Source organism: Falco peregrinus, chromosome 4, assembly GCF_023634155.1.
Source record: "Falco peregrinus isolate bFalPer1 chromosome 4, bFalPer1.pri, whole genome shotgun sequence".
Lineage (NCBI taxonomy): Eukaryota > Metazoa > Chordata > Aves > Falconiformes > Falconidae > Falco > Falco peregrinus.
In genome coordinates, this window is record NC_073724.1 from 50,900,519 (window position 1) to 50,919,972 (window position 19,454).

Consider the following 19,454-nt stretch of genomic DNA (forward strand, 5'->3'; position numbering starts at 1 on the left):
AAGAATAGCATTTGTTAAAATGTCATGATTTTATTAGGAAAAATATTTTTGGATGAGTTGCTGATTTGTTAAGATATTGTGTAAGAATGTACATGTCCTGAAGGTCAGACTGCATTATATATGTTCTAAATAGGCTGAATCCACCCTGACAATAATACAATCAGGAGACTTCACTGAATTAAGTTTGAGAGTTCACTGAATTAAACTTGCAGATACTGCTAGATTCTAAATTTAAGTTAGGAAAAGTTACTACAGAAACACAAAACAAACTTTTTGGGATTAAAGCCACTTGTGAAACAGTCTAAGAGGGCCAGCTAAAAGTCACTGTGATAAATAGAATGTGTAGTCCTTACAAAATCCAAATTGTCCTTATTATCCCTAAATAATTAACATATGAGATTTTCATTCCCATAGGCTATTTCCTAAGAATTGTGAGCTCTCACTTTCAGATCAGTGAAGCTGACTTCATTCAGTGAAATACCATCACACTCATACTTGGGATAAATTCTGCTCAGGTAATGAACAAAATGTATTAGGCTGCTGCTGTACTGATTCCCCAGAGAACGCTCACAGCTAAACCAGTGTCTAATTCACCACTCTAAACTTGCAGCAGCTTGTAGCTTTTACTAGTCAGAAAAAAAGGCACAATTAAATTGATATTTTTAACTTTAATTTTTGAGTCTTTTGGGATTCAGATGCTGCCCCCCACATTATTCATGTAAGAGATGATTTGAGTCTTTTGGGATTCAGATGCTGTCCCCCAAATTATGCATGTAAGAGATGATTCAAACAGGGACGTGACATTGTTATCCTGGCTTCTGGTACCATCGTGCCAGCATCACTGTGCCCCTTGACACAGTCTTACAAGGATGATTCAGCCATTTGCATGCAGACGCCAATCCATTTAGGGTGATGGATGCAACTAGGCAGGAGTGGGGTGGGAGAAGGGATTTAGCGTCACATACATTTGAATTTCTGTTCTTGCTAAAACTTACGGAAGGATCTTTATTTGTCCCCAAAGTCCACTCAGCAGTCAGAGATTATTATAGAAATACAGTATTACAGGGACAAATGTAGTAATGTCCTACATAACCAGGGGAACACTGTAAGCTTGGCTTGATACCATGTGATTGACATGACCTCAGAAAGTCTGCTTAACCCACTGTCCTGGTTTCAAGTGGGGTGGAGTTAATTATCTTCTTAGGAGCTAGTGTGGAGCTGTGTTTTAGCTTTGATGTGAGACTTCTCAACTCCTCAGGCCCTGTTAGTGAGAGGGCTGGAGGGGCACAAGGAACTGGGAGGGGACACAGCCAGGGCAGCTGACCCGAACTAGCCAAAGAGGTGTTCCATACCATGGGATGCCATACCTGGTATGTATACCTGGGAGGCTGGCTGGGGCAGGCAGATTGTTTCTGGGGGACTGGCTGGGCACCGGTAAGCAGGTGGTTGCATTGTGCACCATGTGTTTCTTTCTTCTTTTGCCTCTGGATTTTATTCTTTCTCTTCCCCTTTTCATTATAATTGTAATTGTTATTATTGTTCTTTCATTTTTATTCTATTTCAATTATTAAACTTTTCTTATTTCAACTCTTGCGTTTTACATTCCGTTCCAACTCTCCTTCCCATCCCTTGTGGTGAGGTGGGAGTGAGTGAGCGGCTGCGTGGTACTTAATTACTGGCCAGAGTTAAACCATGACACCCACGTGGGCAGTAAATTCCTGGCACTAAAGGCAGCCTAAGTGATCAACCACTCTGCTGGCTTGGTGAGCTGCAAGACTTGTCCACATGCTCTTTTCTCAGTTTTTTTACAGACACTCCAGTTAAAGGGTGGAGAAGACTTGAGCCAGCATTTTATTTCATTCATCTCTTACTCCTTTTGGATAGCTGCAAACAGACTTTAATCCCCCTCATGTGTTGGGCTCACCAGTGAAGCCAGAACCGTGCTCAATCTAGTTATTAGTAGCTGCAAAGGCAGGGCTGAAGTAATATGGCTAATGTCTGCGTATCCCTGTCCTATTCAGCAGAACTTCAAGCTCACAAAATACGGTGCAGCAGTTTCTGGGATATCCAATTCCATTGGAAGGGCTTTGGACAGTGTTGGAGGAGATGAATGGGGGTCACAACATCAAATAGGGATGCAACTGTGGTGACAAAACCATATCTGTGTGTCCTTGGGCTGGGGCTGGTACAAAATGCAGGTTTTTTTTAACACAAGCAGCAACCTGTGCTGTTGTATCCTATATGTCACTGTATTGAAAATGCAATATTTCACAGCCCTACAAATATTGTTTCAGAAGGACAGAGGCAGTTTGTGACTCACCAAACTTTATTTGCAAGCTGATCACGATTTTCATGTAAATGGCATTCTCTTAGCATTTGCCAGTTTGGTTAAAGCTGAGAGAAAATTGTCTTGCCAAGATTTCTCAGCATGCCGTCTCCCCACTTACCTCACTTGTCTGCCTTCTGCTCCCCTTTACCACAGCACCTGATTCACTGTGCAAACTGGATGGAAATGACAAGGCCTCAGCCACAGCCATAAGCTTGCTTGGTTGAAGTGACATTTCTTGTGAATGACTGTAATGCAAGAGGCATTTGCATGACAGCATTTGAAAAAAAAATTTGAAAACACAACTATGTAGTGCTGTCAAACAACCTTTTTTCCCTCATTAAAGAAGGGTGAACAGTTGCCATACACTATCTGACTATGAAAATACTTCTATTTAGAGTCAAAAATCAGCTGCCTTTATATTGCTTGATTTTGCAATCTGCTTAGCCCTACTTGATTAAGTGCTTGTCAGAAGCTGATGTTGAAGGTAATGTGTTTTTTTATCACATCATCCCCCCTCTCAGATTCAGAGACATGATTTTCCTGTTTTCTAGTAGGAAGAGGGAATGAAGTATGGTGATCTGATCTGGGTTCAAGATTGAACCCAACCTAAATGTATAGGAGCACTTGTACTCATAGACCACAGTCAAGAATAAACTGAGATGGCTTCTCTGGCTCAGACCACAGACCAAGCAAATAGTGTCTGCCTGTGCTTGTCCATATAGAGGGGAGGCTACAAATAATGAGCCAGGAGAAATCCTAAACACTTTCATGGAGTTGTGCTTTTGTCCTGGGTTCACTGCAAGCGTGACTTGGCCTGCATCAGTCCTTGTGCCCAACTTCTTGTCAATTTTCCATGGAAAGGAAATCCAAATACTTACTCAGGCTGGAAAAAATAAAAATAAAAATGCCATGCTCCAAACATATGTTGTTCTAAAGGTTTGGGATCCAGGACCAGTCTACCTCAGGGCATAAGCATATGGGGGAAAAATGGTATTCTAGTATCAGACTAAACTCTGGATCCACCTCTGTAGGCTTAATTCTTTCTCCAGTGATTTAGCCAAGTTTCATAGCAAACATGCCACTATTAGAACTGGAATATTTAGAGGGCTTGGAGCTGCTGTAAATGGAATTATAATCCAGTCATTTTTCAACATTACACTGTCAGAGGTAACCCCTGCAGAAGGTTTTATCAATCATTTCCTATGACAGTCTCTAATTCTCAGCTTCCTTAACCACTGCCCTATATCATTTCTTGTCATGTAGCTAATTAGGACATGACAAGAGAAAGGCGGAGGCCTTTAACTTGAACATAGCGGAGCAGAGGATTTGCTCAATTAGGGCCTTAGCTTCTTGATTACTTTATATCATTTAGGAGTGTTACCCCAACTATATTTCTATGGAGGGATGTGTGGTAGGACTTCTCCCTATGAAAAGAAAGACTTACAAGTTCAGCTTTATCTGAGCTCTTCCTAAATCTTATTGCTGCATCAATTCTGCTCCCTGGACTGACATATGGTGAAAGGATTTATTTTCAGATATATCAAGTCTTCACTCTTTACTACTAGGGCATTTAGAAGAGATCAAAGTGTTACACCTCCTACTGCTAACATGCTATTTACAACTCTTAATCCAGTTCTTCAAACAGATCTGACTGATTGGGTTATCCCATTTCATTAAACTTAAGGGATGTGCATATGATCAAGCAGACTTTGTTCCTGGCAGTCTAAACCTACTGGAAGTGTGAGAAAACATGCCTTAGGATTTTACTGTCATAGCAAAGAAGCTGTGAGCACCTGCAGTGTTGCCTTAAGGAATTGGTGTTGGATATGCTTTTTTAGAAAAAAATCCAGTGGGAGAGAGAATTGATGAAGAACAATTAGAAGCCTCAATAATAATTAAAACATAAAAGAAGGCAAAGTCATATCTCTAAAGATTCACTTTCTTTGCAACAAATATCATTCTCTGAGGACATCAATCCATGCATGTGCTGGGGAACGGGGGAGCAAGATTTCATAGACATGACAACTGATGAAGACTGGTCACTGAGGGTCATCTTGTCCCCCTGAAAAACATTCTTAGTCTTGCCAGCTAATTTGACATCCGTGTTGCCTGTATAATCTCTTATACTAAATATCTACATATATATTTTCTAGCCCTCATTGTCATTATATTGATGCATCCCATAGCAGTATATTCCCATCTCCACCCTTACAGTGTCTGACGGTGAAATGAGTCAGACCTACAGGTTTCCCAGATAAGGATGTTTTGCAGCTTTGACTATTTAACTATCATAAAAGCTTCAATTTCATCTTTCCCAAGCACTTATGCCAGCATTGCTTATACCGTTCTAGGAAGTATATCAATATAGTTGTATTCTCATTCAGGCTTATGTGAGCATATCTATATGTTGCTTTAGAAAAGTCCCACAGCCATCTGGCAGTAAGCCAGAGTGGTTAGGAAGTCCAGTCATGGAAGAGGACTAAGTCTACCAAGACTGGAAAATAGAAGCACAGAACAAAAGATCTAATCCTTTCTCCAGACAGTTTGCACGCTACATACAGGAAAAACAGCTAACACATCAGGTAAATGAAATCCCTGTACTGCAAAGGCACTGGAGGTATAGGCTCCAGCCCATCAGCAGGCTAGATGTTGTTGAGGTCTTTGCTATCTTCATCGAGAAAGAGATTGTGAAGGAGGGACTGAAGGACACTCCTGATTGTAACTTTGCAAAGGTTTACAGACGCCTGTGGAAAATGTGGGTGATGCCACAGCCTGAAAAGAGTGGCCAGAATCATTTTATATAGTGAACAGAGCTGAAATTAAAAGGCAAAGATACTAAGATCCTTGAAAGAGATGACAAGTAGCCTGCATCTGATAAATTGGAAAAGAAAAAAAGACAGTGAAAAGCTTCCAAGACAAGAGTAATATGATCAAAATTAATGACTCATAGAACAGCACTTTGCAGCAGCAGTCTGAATGGATATGCAAAGAGAGGGATTTGCCAAAGCAGATGAAAACAATTTTGTACTAATAAAATGAAAGCCTTGGTGAGAGTCATACTGTGTAAAGGAACTTTTGCAGAAGGAAAAAATGATATCAAGCCATGTCCAGAATGTGAAAAGCTAGAAAACAGAACCACTACAACTGAATGACAAGCTAGTGAGATAGTAAGGGTGGTCACAATGAGACAGACAAACATTGTCAGGGAGGAAAGAGTGTGGAACAGCAGCTTGGGTCTAGCCCTAATAAACTTACCCTAATGGCTGGAGCTTCCAGATACAAGCCTTAGTCTTCAAACAACATGCTAGCTACATGCGGTCATGCGGCACCTTCCGCAGAGGAAGAGGCCGGCTGTTGGCTAGCGGATAAGCTGTAAAGGCATTTATTTCAGGTACTGTGGAAAAGACAACAGCACAAGAAACATCAGGTTCTGTTAAAATTTATGCATATTCTTTATACTGTGTTTGTGCCTGGAATATTATCAGGATGTCGACATAGTCTATTAGACCTTATTCACAAAGAAGCAGGCTGTGACATCTAATTATCTTAATGCGTGACGAAGGGTAAATTTGTACTTCCCTGTGCAGAAATACTGCAAACAGGCCAGCCACAGAAATGAAAGGAAAAATGAAAGCAGGGTAATTGCCTCAGAGTTCATACTAGCACTGCTGCAGTAGTATGGAGGGAGGGAGGTAGAAGAAGTGTAGTTAGCAGAGCAAGAAGTAATTCAGCATAGGGTGGAGTCACTGCAGAGTACCAGTCTCAGCTGAGCCCATATTGCTCACCCAAGGGAATTCTGCTGCGGGGAGCAAACTGTCTGGCTGGTGCTGGACTGGGAAATTTGTTAGTAAGTAGGAATGGAGAGAGAGCAAAGTGAGTGCAACAGACATCAAGGGGAAGAGAACGAGGGAGCTTGGGCATGCAAATATCAGAATAGCAGACAGCCGTAACAATCAAAATATGACCTAAGGAGCAGCCTGAAATACATGGCTGGGAAATCCGCCAGCCCATGAACAGGAGCAAAAAGCTGTGACAAAGCCTCTTTCTCTGACAGTGTTATTGGTGGTTACTGATACAATTACCACTAACAGCAAATTGATCAGTTGTAAAACCCCCTCTTCTGGTTGCTGAGAATCAAAGGCCTTTTGACCAAGTCTTCTCAACACTTATGATTGAGGTGCCAAGGGTAGAAGGGTTATATTTGCCGTCTTTTCTCCTTTCCCCTCCTCACCAAGTTTGAAGACTGGACACACATCATGCTCACCAGATATGTTAGTGGAAGGAAGGTCTGCAAAGTTATGTAATCTTGTTTCTTGGGGTTGAGCCTAAATGTCCTGATCTTCCTTAGTACGTAAACAGTGACTCAATTATTGAGACATGCGCAATCCACATGCTGTACAAGGCTTGTGCACAGGGTTGGACTTTACCTCGGATTACACTCTACAGGCACTGTTGACTTAAATTCACATTGAGTTATGGCTAACAGAGACCATACAGGTAGGGACAGAGTGCCCTGCTTGCTCCTGGAAGGAGGCTGTGCTAGAGTAAAAGCTCTCCTATTAAATGGCAGTGATATAACTGAAGAGATCATGGGGTCACCAGGGGAGTCTCTGCACCAATAAGGCCTTAGGACATGTAGCTCTTCAGCCTTGAAGCTTTCCTAACTCACCTGAGAAGGTAAGCAGTAGGCGGAGAGAAAAACAAATATTCTCGTTTACAGATTACATATGTAGATGGGAAAAAGAACTGCTATGCTCAGATGAATCCACATTTATGAGATTATCTGTTCTGCTCTCACCCTGAAGAAGTGAAAATAGCTATTTTCTTCTATTTTATTTTTCTTTTGATAGAACAACATTTTAAATAGATTGCATTGAACCTCCAAAATCTTTTCTGAAGAATGATGGTGAACTCAGTGGCCGGGCTTTTCCTCCCTGTCTAGCTTTCAAGTATTCCCATAAAGAAGCAAGGAAAAGAGAGAAGAAAAAAAAAGCTCATAGTATTTGCTAAACACTGATGGGAATCAAAGCACTTGAATTTTAATTTAATCAGATTGTAGACTGTAGTTTAGGGAAATAACTCAGTTTTATTTTCTTGATAGACTTTGCAAGTAAAACCTGTAATTTAGCAAATATTAAACAAATTTATTTAAAATATCAATTATACTAATCCCAAACTTATACACACAAACCCATAATTAACACAATTAGCGTTGCGGAAACTGTAAACATTACCATTTAACATCATATTCCTAACAATCAAGAGATGGAAACATAAAAATTAGCTGCCAAGTTGTTCACTCACAGAGCTACCTTTAATTCAGTCTTTTCTAGACACCTTAAATCGTATTTCAGTATTGATTGTAAAATACATAAAACCTTATTGAGACAGCCTTCTAAGCGTTCCTTCCTAATGTGTATATAAACTGCTTCCAGCCTAAGCCATCTTTTGATACCCATAAGAGCAGTTCTAGGGTACTCTTGCAGGTGTAGTTTAAATAAATCGAAGATCTGTTTGATACCATGCCATCTCCAAGCTGCAGAAAGTCACTATAAAACAGCCACTTCTCCATAGCTTCTCCTACATTCTTTCCTCTTTAGTGGAGTACCTGTCTTACACCAGGAGACACAGAGACTCAGCTTTTGTCCACCCTTGCAGTGTTTGCTCCCTCTGCATGGTCTCTGAAGGCAGCAAACATTGCGGAGAGGATTTGGCCCCTTCTGCACAGCTGTGGTGAGTCCTCAGAGCAGCGCAACCTTCTGCAAAGGGAATCCAGATATGGAGATCCTGAAATGTGGGTACCTTCTCTTCAACTCCACCCTGCCTCTTCAGTCCCACAGAGATCTCCTTCCAGTGGGTACATAGCTGGGCTAAAGGCTGAATATAACCTGATATGTGAATCTGAAAATGCTTGCTCTGAAAACCCCTGGTTGTCTAGGTACAACATATGGATTTACTATTAAATTAATGTTTCATAGGATCAGACTCTCTGCTGAGTCTCTGTAATTTGGCATGGGATTCTTACTGAACCAGACTGTCACTTCAGTGACGGTATTTGTTTTTACATCATTTGAAAGGAATAATAACCTGTGGAATTGTGCCAAAATCATATGATGTTTTTCTCCTAATATGCTTCATTGATTTAGACATTTCACTGAAAAAGTTACAGCTTCCTTCTTATTTACAATAAATCGTATTTGTTTTTGTAAACAAAGCAGATTCTGGGAATGTGAATACCTCATACAGACAAAACCAATATAGATCATAACTGAGAAACGTAAAAAAGATGCTTACGCAAACTTGGCTTTCCACATAGTTGTCTCTGCCCTGCCATACTTCCCTGATCTATAGCTTTTCGGGTGGAGTCAGGTCACCACTGCTTTTGCAGTTTTTCTGCTGAAAAACTAAACCGGCAAATCAACCTTCTGTACCTTGTGGGAACTGGAAGGTAAGCAACACTGTTTTTGAGAATGATCCAAGGCATGAGTATCTTCTGTCTGGCCTGTTTAAAGGTTGGAACACCAGAGCTAAATCCCCAGAGTTAAAAAAGCTCAAGAGCTACTTTTTCTTCAGGACTCCAAAGCAAGAAGCTGAGGATCAATACTGCCCTGTGGATGAAGTGTATGTGCTGTCTGGGAATAAGACACAACCCAAACTGAAGTCTCGGCAGTGATTACCTCTCCTTTCACAATGCTGTAAATCTGAAGCGTTAAGGATATGTCTGTGTGAGACACCTAAAGATCTGAGGAAGAAAAAAGAAACGTGGAAATTAATGACATTTCACTGAAACTCTGCTTTCAAAACAGAAATACCTCCAACAAAAAAACCAAACACCTGTAAGCCTGTGGTATTGTTCAGAATTCTGACAACCAGGATGAGGGATCCAAACCTGGCATTTCTTTTTCCTTGGCAACTTGATTTCTCCAGAATTGCCTCTTTGATGTTCATTGACACCATTAGAGGCCACAAAGTCAGTGAGGGCAAACACATCTCATCTATCCCAGAGGTGTCAAAGTTGGATGGTTAAGCTTGGGCCAGTCACAGCAGGCTTCTTTTACAGTTATTAGAGAAAAACGGGTACCTCCAGTGATAGTTTGCTTGATGTGTCTTGGACAAGTATTTTAAGACAAGATGAGTCATTTCTGGAGGCACTTTTTTCTTTGAACCAACTTCAAAGGTATTGCAGGTGTCCAGCTCAGATCTTTAGCTGCCAAAGCTGAGGTAGACTAACTTTTTCAGTAATTCAGCCAATTGACATGATTGAGTATTTGACCCACTTAAACCAAATTTCCTAGTATGAAATAGGGATATTATATCAGGGTAAGGATGGTGCGTTGTAACCAGGAGCAATTCCCTCTTAAGCTAAGGTGTTGGGAACACCAGTGAACCAGAACCCTTACTTTAAAGTGTGGAAAGGGAATGGAAGGGCCCTTTGGAGCTACAATCCTTTCAGTAATACTGAATAGGTTTTACCTCTTCCCCAGAGTAATTTGCATACCAAATGAAATTATATTGCTGTTTCTAACACCATAAGGCCCTTACTGTATCTTAGGTCTTACATTATTTTGACTTTTTGTCTTATGCTATTTCAAACCAGAGTAAACCCACTGTCTTCCCTTTAACCTTGCTAGGAAGTTTCTTCCCAAACTCAGCAAGTGTAAGCATTGACTTCAGGGAAAGCTGAATAAATCTCTGAACTCCACTGCCTGTGTTGAATTGGCTTGGTGCTGTCATCTAACCATAAAGGAATCAAGTGACAATTGGGAAAGAAATCCTTATGGGCTGTCAGATATGACATAATGCTTTCCTAGGTTATCTGCCCTAGAAGAGGTTCATGGCACTCTGGAGTGGCAGCCAGATAACTTTGAACATTTCAATAGCCCCTGGACACCTATTTTTAGGGAACCATACTCCACCCCTGTACTCTGTCACTGCCGTCTCTTTTGTTTCCACATACTAAGCAGTTTTCAGATGCCATTTCCTTGTTTCTGAGAAAAATGTGTGAAGCAGCCAGGAGAAACCCAGCAGAGAATGACATGTGGAAGGACGTTGAAGCACAAAAAGGGAACAAGGGGAGCAAGACCTTACTTCAGGCGATCCTGAAGTTTTCCCTGCTCGTAAAGAGGTGTTGTATCTTGGCACAGGAGCACAGCAACATACACTTTTCTACCTGTCCTAGTACATGACAGACCGCATTGATGGTCATAAGACACAGCTTACATTTGTTCTGGTGCAGATATTGATCCTGAATGTATAGCTCAATGATTATTATTTAAATACATGCCATAAATTAAATAGCTTCAATACAATTCAATTTACACCAAGATGAGTGGTTTTTTTCCCATTACCAGGAGGCTCTGTCATGTTCTCTTCACCTTTGTATTCACATTGTCAAGGAAATCTTATGAAACAAATTATATTTGTCTGAGAGGAAGGCTCAGTACTGTATTCAGCCTTTCTTGGTACTTCTTTTCCTATACACATCTTTAATATATGAAATGCCTGCCTTATGCTTTCTCTTTATATGCTCTATTATGCCTTCATGTTGACAGATTTTTCATTCCTTCTCTGCTTTCATGAAGCTTCTTGGAGCAGGAGATTGGCCTCAAGGAAGAGTCCCCACTTCTTTTCAGACTCTTTTCCTGTTAATCCCCTTTCCCACATGTATTCATCAGACACAGCATCTTCTGTGAACAGAGCAAGGCAATACTGAGCACAGCCCCCCTCAGTTAGCTGGTGGGGTGTATTTTCCACTGAGGCTGCAGGTCTAAAAGAGTTAGGAAATCCCTTCAGATTTGGTAACAAAGAGGAAGACTGCCAAATTCTGTTTCCATGACATTGCTAATTCTTAAGCTCAGGGGCACAAGACCAGTGAAGCTGACAAGAGGATAAAGCCAAGAGAGTCCTATTTCTTGATGGTTTTATCCATAATTTAAGCTGAATGGCCGAGGTTTTCTGAAGGCAGATTTTGAATCAAGAGATGCCCTTAGAACATCTTTTGATTTTTTTGATTATGGGAATACAAGTTATAAGATTAGATGCTTCTAATCAGGCACACGCATACTAATCAGGCACATGGCACAAAGAATCAATTAAAATATATTTGAAAATAAATGTGGCATTTTGAGGGTAAGACAAGGGTTCTAATATCCCTAGGTGTTTTTTTCTTTGTCTTTTAAATACCTGTTATCTATGAATGCAATAGAAAATTACTATGTTGGCAAGTAGCAACTTCAGCTGTTTTCTTAACAGGATTTTTCTGTCTTTCAGAATATATTTCCTTTTTGTATCTCATTCACCAGCATATCCTCAGATTGTATAAATCAATAGAGCTTGAATTACATTCCTGGAGCTATGCTGACTTCTATCTCTTGGGGATATGGTCTACAGCCTCTAAAACTTTAAATGCATAGAGTACAGGGACTTCTGAAGAAGTATTTCTGGAAGAAATACAAATTCAAAACAAGAGGCAGAAACCAGAATTTAAAAAACTCATGACTTTCTGAAATGATTCATAACTCAAAGAACATGATCCGTTTTCTTCAGCTTTTTCTGAATATAGCTGGCTGAATATGAGCACAACAAAGATACTCATTTCATTTTTTAATGGAGACATCTAGCACTCTAAATGTGTTGAGTCCAAATGTCATTTTGACATAGTTATTCTGGTATGTTGTAATTCAGCACCCAACAGGGTAGGGATCAATAGCTGCCCTTATTTGCTGTTTGTCTGACAACACAGAACACATCCCTTAGGGGCGTACACTTAAAGTGAGTGATGTTGCTAAGAAACCCATTAAAATATGTTGTTAATTGAGGATGAATAGCCTCCTAGTTATTTGGAACATTTCTTACCAGCTCGTTTCATGTGGTGTGCAAATGAGACAACATGTACTGGTAGCTGCTGATGTCAATGCCACTGGTTATTTCAGAAGCACACACAGCAGGGAATGAGAAAGGTCACAATTATCAGATAAGGAAATTGCCTTTGTTTGCTTTGATATTGGTAACCTTATTTGGGTGACATCACAGAGCTCTGCCTGACTGAAAGGAAGCGAGAGAGAAAACAGAAAGTGCAGTGAGATGGCCTGACTTCTCACGGTGAACATTTGTTTCCTTGTCACAGTCTCAGGAGCAGAAGCTGTTCTCTCCCCAGTTGCTATTTATTCTTGGAGCAAGGTTCTGAACATAACTGAACACTCTGGCTAATGTTAATTTTTAAAAAATATTTTCAGCCGTATCACCGATGTAAAATGCACTCAGAACAGATTTAAGTAGGCTGTGCTGCCATGATTGTCCTCTTCTTGATAGAAATACATAATGAAATGTACTCCATTAGAAATAAATAAAACATAATGGTTGGTGCTCTCCTGCTCATTTGAATGGGTATCCCAAGGCTTTTCCATGTGTTACTTTTAGAATCATGGTCAAAGGTGTCCTCCATGCTCTTCAATAGGATGCAAGCACTGAGAAAAGATGAGGGTTGATCAGCAAAACAAAGAGCAGCATACAGAAGAATGAAAGTATTGAATGTTGCTTTACTTAACAGTGTTTCTAAGAAATGCTGGAAAAGAAAGGGCTTTATGGAAAATGTATTGCATCTAAAAAGGGAGCAGCAGTGTATTTCATCCTTTTTCTGAACGTTTTCTTTGCTGAAATGCTATGAGCTGTAGAAGAGCTTTCATAAAGACTAACAGATTGTACCTTGGGAGCTCTTGCAACATGTCCCCTCCCTAAACTGTTTCTTGCTGAAAGCTGGGCATAAGTAACAGGAAAAGAACATTTAATTTCAATTTTAAGCATTTTACACCAACCAAAGCCGAGACAGGACAACAGGTAGACAGACATTTACTCTGCTTTGCTGTGGTGCAGATTCTTATGCTGGCCAAACATCCCCTTCAATACTGTTTCTAAAAAGAACAAAAAAGCTGCAAGAGGTGTTCCCTTGAAAGACCAGCTGATGTGGGGATAAGTGTGTGACCACAGGTGCTCCAGCAGAAAACACTGTTGTACTCAGGCCTTTGCCTGACAGTAATGGGCAAATCTGGAAGGAAAACAGCTGCCATCAACAGGGGGTTCTGAGCCATGTGAATGAGACCACGTAAAGCATCTGTATTTGCACACTTATTTTCCCTCTTCCTGAGTTCTGCTTTTCACAAGCTCCCTCCTACAGTTCAGTTTTCTTTCAAGAGTTGATCATATACATTTAAATATGAACTGAATCATGACATAAATCTTATAGACACCTGTACCAAAGTTTTCTACATAGAATATTCTGACAACTCTAAGAATACCATGTGTCTGTCTCAGGATGTGTGGGCCAATTATTTGTAAAAAAAATGAGACAAGTTTTAAGAAATTATCAGAAACTCATTTTATCTTTTCTGCATATCTTTATGCCTAGTTTTAATTTACATGAATTGTTTATTGCAATCTCATCTGTAGGCAAGTGCATTGAAAAGGTTTAATGATATAACATTTCATGTGAATCTCTTCAGAAAGCAAATATTGTGTTGAGGAACACAGGAGAACAGAGCTGTAAAGTAAAATAAGAAAGTTTATTTCTGAAATAAAAAGAAAGAAAGGACAATGATGCAACTTATTACAATCTTTTTGGAAAGAACTTAATTTTTTTAGATGTTTCTTTAAGTTTACAAAGATTGATAAATTTATTAATCTAATCTTAATAAAATACTTTTAATCATTCTTCTTTCAGAAATTATGGGAATTTTTGAGATTTGTGAAAAGCCTTGATAGATCTTTCCTATGACAGATCTACTGGATGAATGTGTCTGACAAGCCAACACTGCCCGTCTATCCAAACTGAAGGTTTCTGCATTCAGTGACTCCTTCCAAAACAGCAGAGGAAAGAGTCACCTAGATGTCTGCACTCAATCACTTCAGTTAACAAGAACGTTCAGGGTAAGCTCTGGGGTAACTGCTGCTACTGAGTTTGTACACGATGCCCTGCTTAGTACTTCAGATGTATAGGGATTTTTTTGTATATATAGAGAAGTAAAATGATCCTAGTTACTAATGTGTTTTTTTATCATCCAAAGGACATTTTTCAGATTTAGAACACATCAAAAATTTGTGTCCAGTGGCTATTGCTTTTGTTTCTGTTTCAGACATAGCAGAATTCAAATCACTTTCAAACTTAGCACCTGGAAATCTCAAAATAGAAACTGCACATAGAAGACAATGGTCTTGTAATTTCATGAAGTTCCTTACACTAGGTTGTATTAGCTCCAGAAAACTACTAAAATCTATTTGTGAGGACTAATTGCAATTTACTTCTTTCATGAAGTAGTTTATTGATTAAACATGGCCCTGGAGCTAACATTCAGTTTAGATCAAGAGCCTGTGGAAACCACTTACCACGATGAGAAATTTGTTTCACTGTGAACACACAAGGAAAACCTTTGTAACTGAAAGATATTCCATTCTTCCCCATGGCCTCTTCCCTTGAAACAGGTCTTATAATGTGTGTTTCAATCCAAGTAAGTCATTGCCGTGTTTAATCAAAGATTAAAAGAAAAACTAATTTCATCATCTATCTCCTCTCAAAGATATCTCTGGGTCAACAGTGTAGGAAACTAAAGTTATTAACTAGATGATGAAGGAATTCTGTCAAGAACTGTACATGACTGCTCCCACAAGATCTCTAAACACCACTAATACTTTCTTCAGTAAAATTAATCCCTGTTCATTAATGCAAAACACTGGGCAAAATCTGCATGCTTTAACCTGGCAGCACAGCCAGTTCTGGACACACAACCTTTACTGCATGCCAGACTGAGAAATTTGGCTGTTAGGAAACTCTGGTTCTTATGAAGGTTTTTGCATTCCTTCCAGTTACCGCCTCCTGGTTCCTGATCATGAAAAAAAGCCTCATTTTCTAGGAGCTATAGAGGTATGGACAATTGCATACAGACAGGGCCTGTCTGGAGAGACGGGTGCAGTGGTTGTATGTTTGATGAGAAGCTGTGAAGAAGGCCTTCTTCATCAGGAGACAAAAGTGTTCAATGGTTGTGGCTGGCCAGCAAGATGCAGTGTGAAAAGCTCAGACTGCCAGCCCAGGTTTCTGGATTTCCTTCACTCCTTCTGAGGACCTCTCGCCAACTATGAATTTTTGCTGTTCTTTTCTTTTCTAAATGGAAATTAAAGGGCACCTGAAGCCCATTAAAATTAGCTCTGACACTTCAAGTGGAAATGCACCTAAGATGACACAGTGAAGTGATGTTGTTCTAAAGACATTTCTTTGCAATGAAAACTTTAATTTTTCTCTGGGCCTGGCAATATCAGCTTGCCTATAAAAAGTCAGTGAGGAGACCTTAACTGCCTGAGTTCATATTCAACGTTCAGGTATAGCTGTGAGAAGCTGATGAACAGAAAAAGATCCAAAGAGTGCCATTGCAGTGTAAAAATAATAAAATTATACTTGTTTAACAGCTGCTGCAAGTAAGATTTCTGTTACTTTTCTTCTTAGGGAAGTATAAAGTAAAATAGTACAAGGGAGACAGTATAAAACAAGAATCCAGTGAATGCTTCTGGTTTAATTTTTGACCTGCGTTGGTTTTGCAACTTCTGTTGACTTTAATAGAGACATTTGATGGTAACATTTTCAAGGGCATCTAAACAACTTAGACTTCTAAGTTCTCGGTTTAAAACTGTCTACAATCCATTAGGATCAGAAGTTCCTTTGTAAGTCAATCACACTTAAACCCCTAAGGTCTGACCCTAAAAAAGGGATTTACGTGCCACAGTAAGAGCTGTAATATCATTATGTACTTGGGTACATGGCCCTTGAGACTATACATGAACAATGTGTTCAGAGAAGCGGCTCCTCCACCTGGCATAGCTAATCCTGGGGACAGCTCAGCAATGTGTCTGTACGGCACCTTATCCAGGCTACCAGGCTGTGGTTTGGATTTGGTGTGAGGAAAATGTTGTTAACACACAGATGTTTGTAGTTGTTGCTGGGTAATGTTTATACTAAGTCATGGGCTTTTCAGTTTCTCAGGCCCTGCTGGTAAGACGGCTGGAGGGGCACAAGAAATTGTGAGGGGACACAGCCAGGACAGCTGACCTGAACTTAGCCAAAGGAATATCCCATACCATGGGATGTCATGCTTAGTATATAAGCTGGGGGTGGTTGGCCAGGGCCTGCCAATTGCTGCTCGGGGACTAGTGGGACATTGGTCAGCGGGCGGTGAGCAGCTGTGTTGTGCATCACTTGTTTTCTTTCCTCCCTTCCCTTTGGATTTCAGTCCTCTCCCCTTCTCCCTCCTTTTCTTTATATTTTTTACAATTGGAATTATTATTATTGTTTTTATTTTATTTCAATGATTAAATTGTTCTTATCTGAGCCCTTGAGTTTTACATTCCTTCCCAGTTCTCCTCCCCATACCTCCGTGCCGGTGGGAGGTGAGTGAGCAGCTGTGTGGTACTTAGTTACCAGGTGGGGGTAAATCATGACAGCATGGAACAACTTCTGATACCTTACTTAGACACTGAAACACTTCTAGGAAGGGGGAGATGTTAGCAAAGCATGATCTTGCATGCACATGTCCAGTGAATGAGCACTTATATGACCTCTATGGAAAACTGCTCATACACCATGACAAAAAAGTCAAAACTTGTAGCAAATAAAATGTGTGGGCCACTGGCTATTGGCCTTGCTTCCCCACACGATACCTTGTCTAAGGCAGCCAAAGCACTGCAATGGGAGCCATACGGAAAAGTTGGCGGGCTGATACTGAGAAGCTGGCTGTTTGCTTTGTATCCCTCAGTTTCTCTTTTTTATTCTTTTTTCTTTTGTTAGTAGCAGAGCTTTCATGCCACTTGCAATTTTTCTTGCATTTTCTCCACAGCTGCTATAGAAAAGCCTATAGAGTTGAGAACTTCCTATGAGCAAGCTAGCAAGCCACGCACCAACATTTCCACTTCCATCATCCCTTCTAATGGCCTGTGCTTCACCGTCTGACACATTGCAGCTCTTACTTTCCATCTGTACCTCAACAGAGACACTGAAAAGTCAAAGCACGTAACTTACATGGCTATGACACTGCATCGGTCAAGTACACACAGATCCCTTGCAGGCTTGTGACTTGAATGAAAGGGTAATACTTGTTCTTAAATCAGCTATTCCATTCATATTTTAGGGAAGGGGTCCATACTTGAAAATGCAGTGACCTACTTCTTCCACAGCTAGGGTTTAACTGTTGACAGTATGCAGTTATGTTCTGCTCCATTCAGCAAAGTTTACACGTGCGGGGGAATGATGAATTTAAAACAATTCCTTTTAACTATTTCCTTTTTTATTTTATAAATATTTCCTTTCAGAATATCATCTACCCTTGACTACCGCAGTTCAATAAAATCCTTGCTTGTCCTGCCACCTGCTACCATTTGGCTTACCACATCTGTAGAACTGTACCTTAAATATCATCCAATAAATATTCTTCTATGCTACTTCAAATTCCACCACCCTGCTAATAAATCTTACCTTCCAGGTTATAAGCTCATTCTAGCAGTAATTCTCATTTTCTAAGTGTAGCAGCTAACACCAAAAGCCATACCTGACTTTACTGATGCTCACTTCAATGCTCTGCTGATTCCACAACCCAGGAACCTCCTGGAGCATCCCATTGCATTTGCTCAGCCCCAGTGCTAGGCTTTTCTCCTTGTAAGAACCAACATCATGAGGCAAGTGGGTGTACATGTGCCTGATTTTGTCCTGTCACCTAGCTGGATGACCCTAACCTGGAGCAGAAAACAGTAATGATAATAATAATACCATGGATGTAATCCAAGGAATGTTATCCATGCAGATTCACTAGACACTGCTAATGACAAGTCATTAATTTCCAGTGTAGAATCCTTCACCCTTATTTACTTTTCCCTTCTGTTTAGAGAATTTCTCGTCTCAGAAAATGGACATTTCGGGGGGTAATGATGTTAAAATAAGTATGTGTAAAAAGGATATATAAACAATCTTTTTCCAGCCCCCAGATAAGTTTGGGGTTTTTTTTTCCTACATAATGTTTGCAATGGGCATCACTGCATCTAATGATAACTTCAATAGCTACTTCAAGGCAAAATTGGCTGGATAAATGTAACTATTGTTGGATAAGCATTTTAACATTATTCTATTATTTCTCTTTTCTTAATCATGAGGAGAAAAACAGAGCTGAAATTAAGTGCAAAAAGCTATCAGCTTTTGAATCTGGTAGTGGTGTAAGATAGGAGTCGGGCCCCACTGTTAGTTACACCGAAGCAAAGCAATGTATTTTTCATTAGCCTACAAGGTGAAATAATTCACCAGGAGGAAAAGCAACCATGAGAACAACTTCAGCTCAGCCAAAAATTTCCAACTTTCCCTGCACTAATCTTCCTTTCTCCTGAACTCACACCCCATGTAAACAGCTTTATGCTCAGACAGCTTGGTGTATAGGATGGAGTGCGCTCTTCACTTCTGCTGAAGCCTTTCAGCTATGCACAAAATGTGTAACTCTTCAGGGGCACTGAGACTGAAACCCAGGTGGTCTGTGTCCCTGATGCTGCCCTAAGCAGCCAGCTGGAGGGCTGCCATGGTGCAAGCAGATGGTCCTGGGTGTATCAAGTGCTTTGAACAGAGTGGAAAGGCTGCAAGCAGAGGATGAGAGGAAGGTGTTGTGGAAAACTGCACCATGGTGTTGAGCCTGCTTTCCTGGGAGGTCAGCGAGCAGGATCTGAGACATCCAGCGGGGATCTGCAGGCCTCTGAGGACATTTGAAAAGCAACCTCAAATCAAATGGTGAAACCCGGATTATACAGTTCAGCAAATGCAGCACCAGCCTGGCATTAGAACAGTAAAAGCACACATTTTGGCAAAAACCCCTACATGTTAAGAAAAAGAAAAATGCTTTCACTGTAAATCTGTGGGGAAGTATCTTGGTAATATCTTGCCTCTATTTAAGTCAGCACTGGAATACCTCTCAGGCCATTGGGTATGGAATAAGGAAAATTAGCACAGACTTCAATTATGCAAGACTTGTAGACACTCAGACCCCATTATAAGAAACTTGCAAATGTGTCTCAAGGGGAAACCTTCTGCAAGCATTTGTTGGACAGCCACTGTGAT

At 40.3% G+C, this 19,454-nt stretch overlaps 1 long non-coding RNA gene across 1 annotated transcript; it reads left to right on the forward strand.

Annotated features, from left to right (window-relative positions):
• Window positions 1–1,230: 1,230 nt before the first annotated feature.
• On the forward strand, window positions 1,231–16,728 carry LOC114012517 (uncharacterized). Its single transcript, XR_003555030.2, has 3 exons — window positions 1,231–1,370; window positions 14,046–14,251; window positions 15,185–16,728. It is a non-coding gene; the product is annotated as an uncharacterized LOC114012517 (long non-coding RNA).
• The last annotated feature ends 2,726 nt before the right edge of the window (window positions 16,729–19,454 follow it).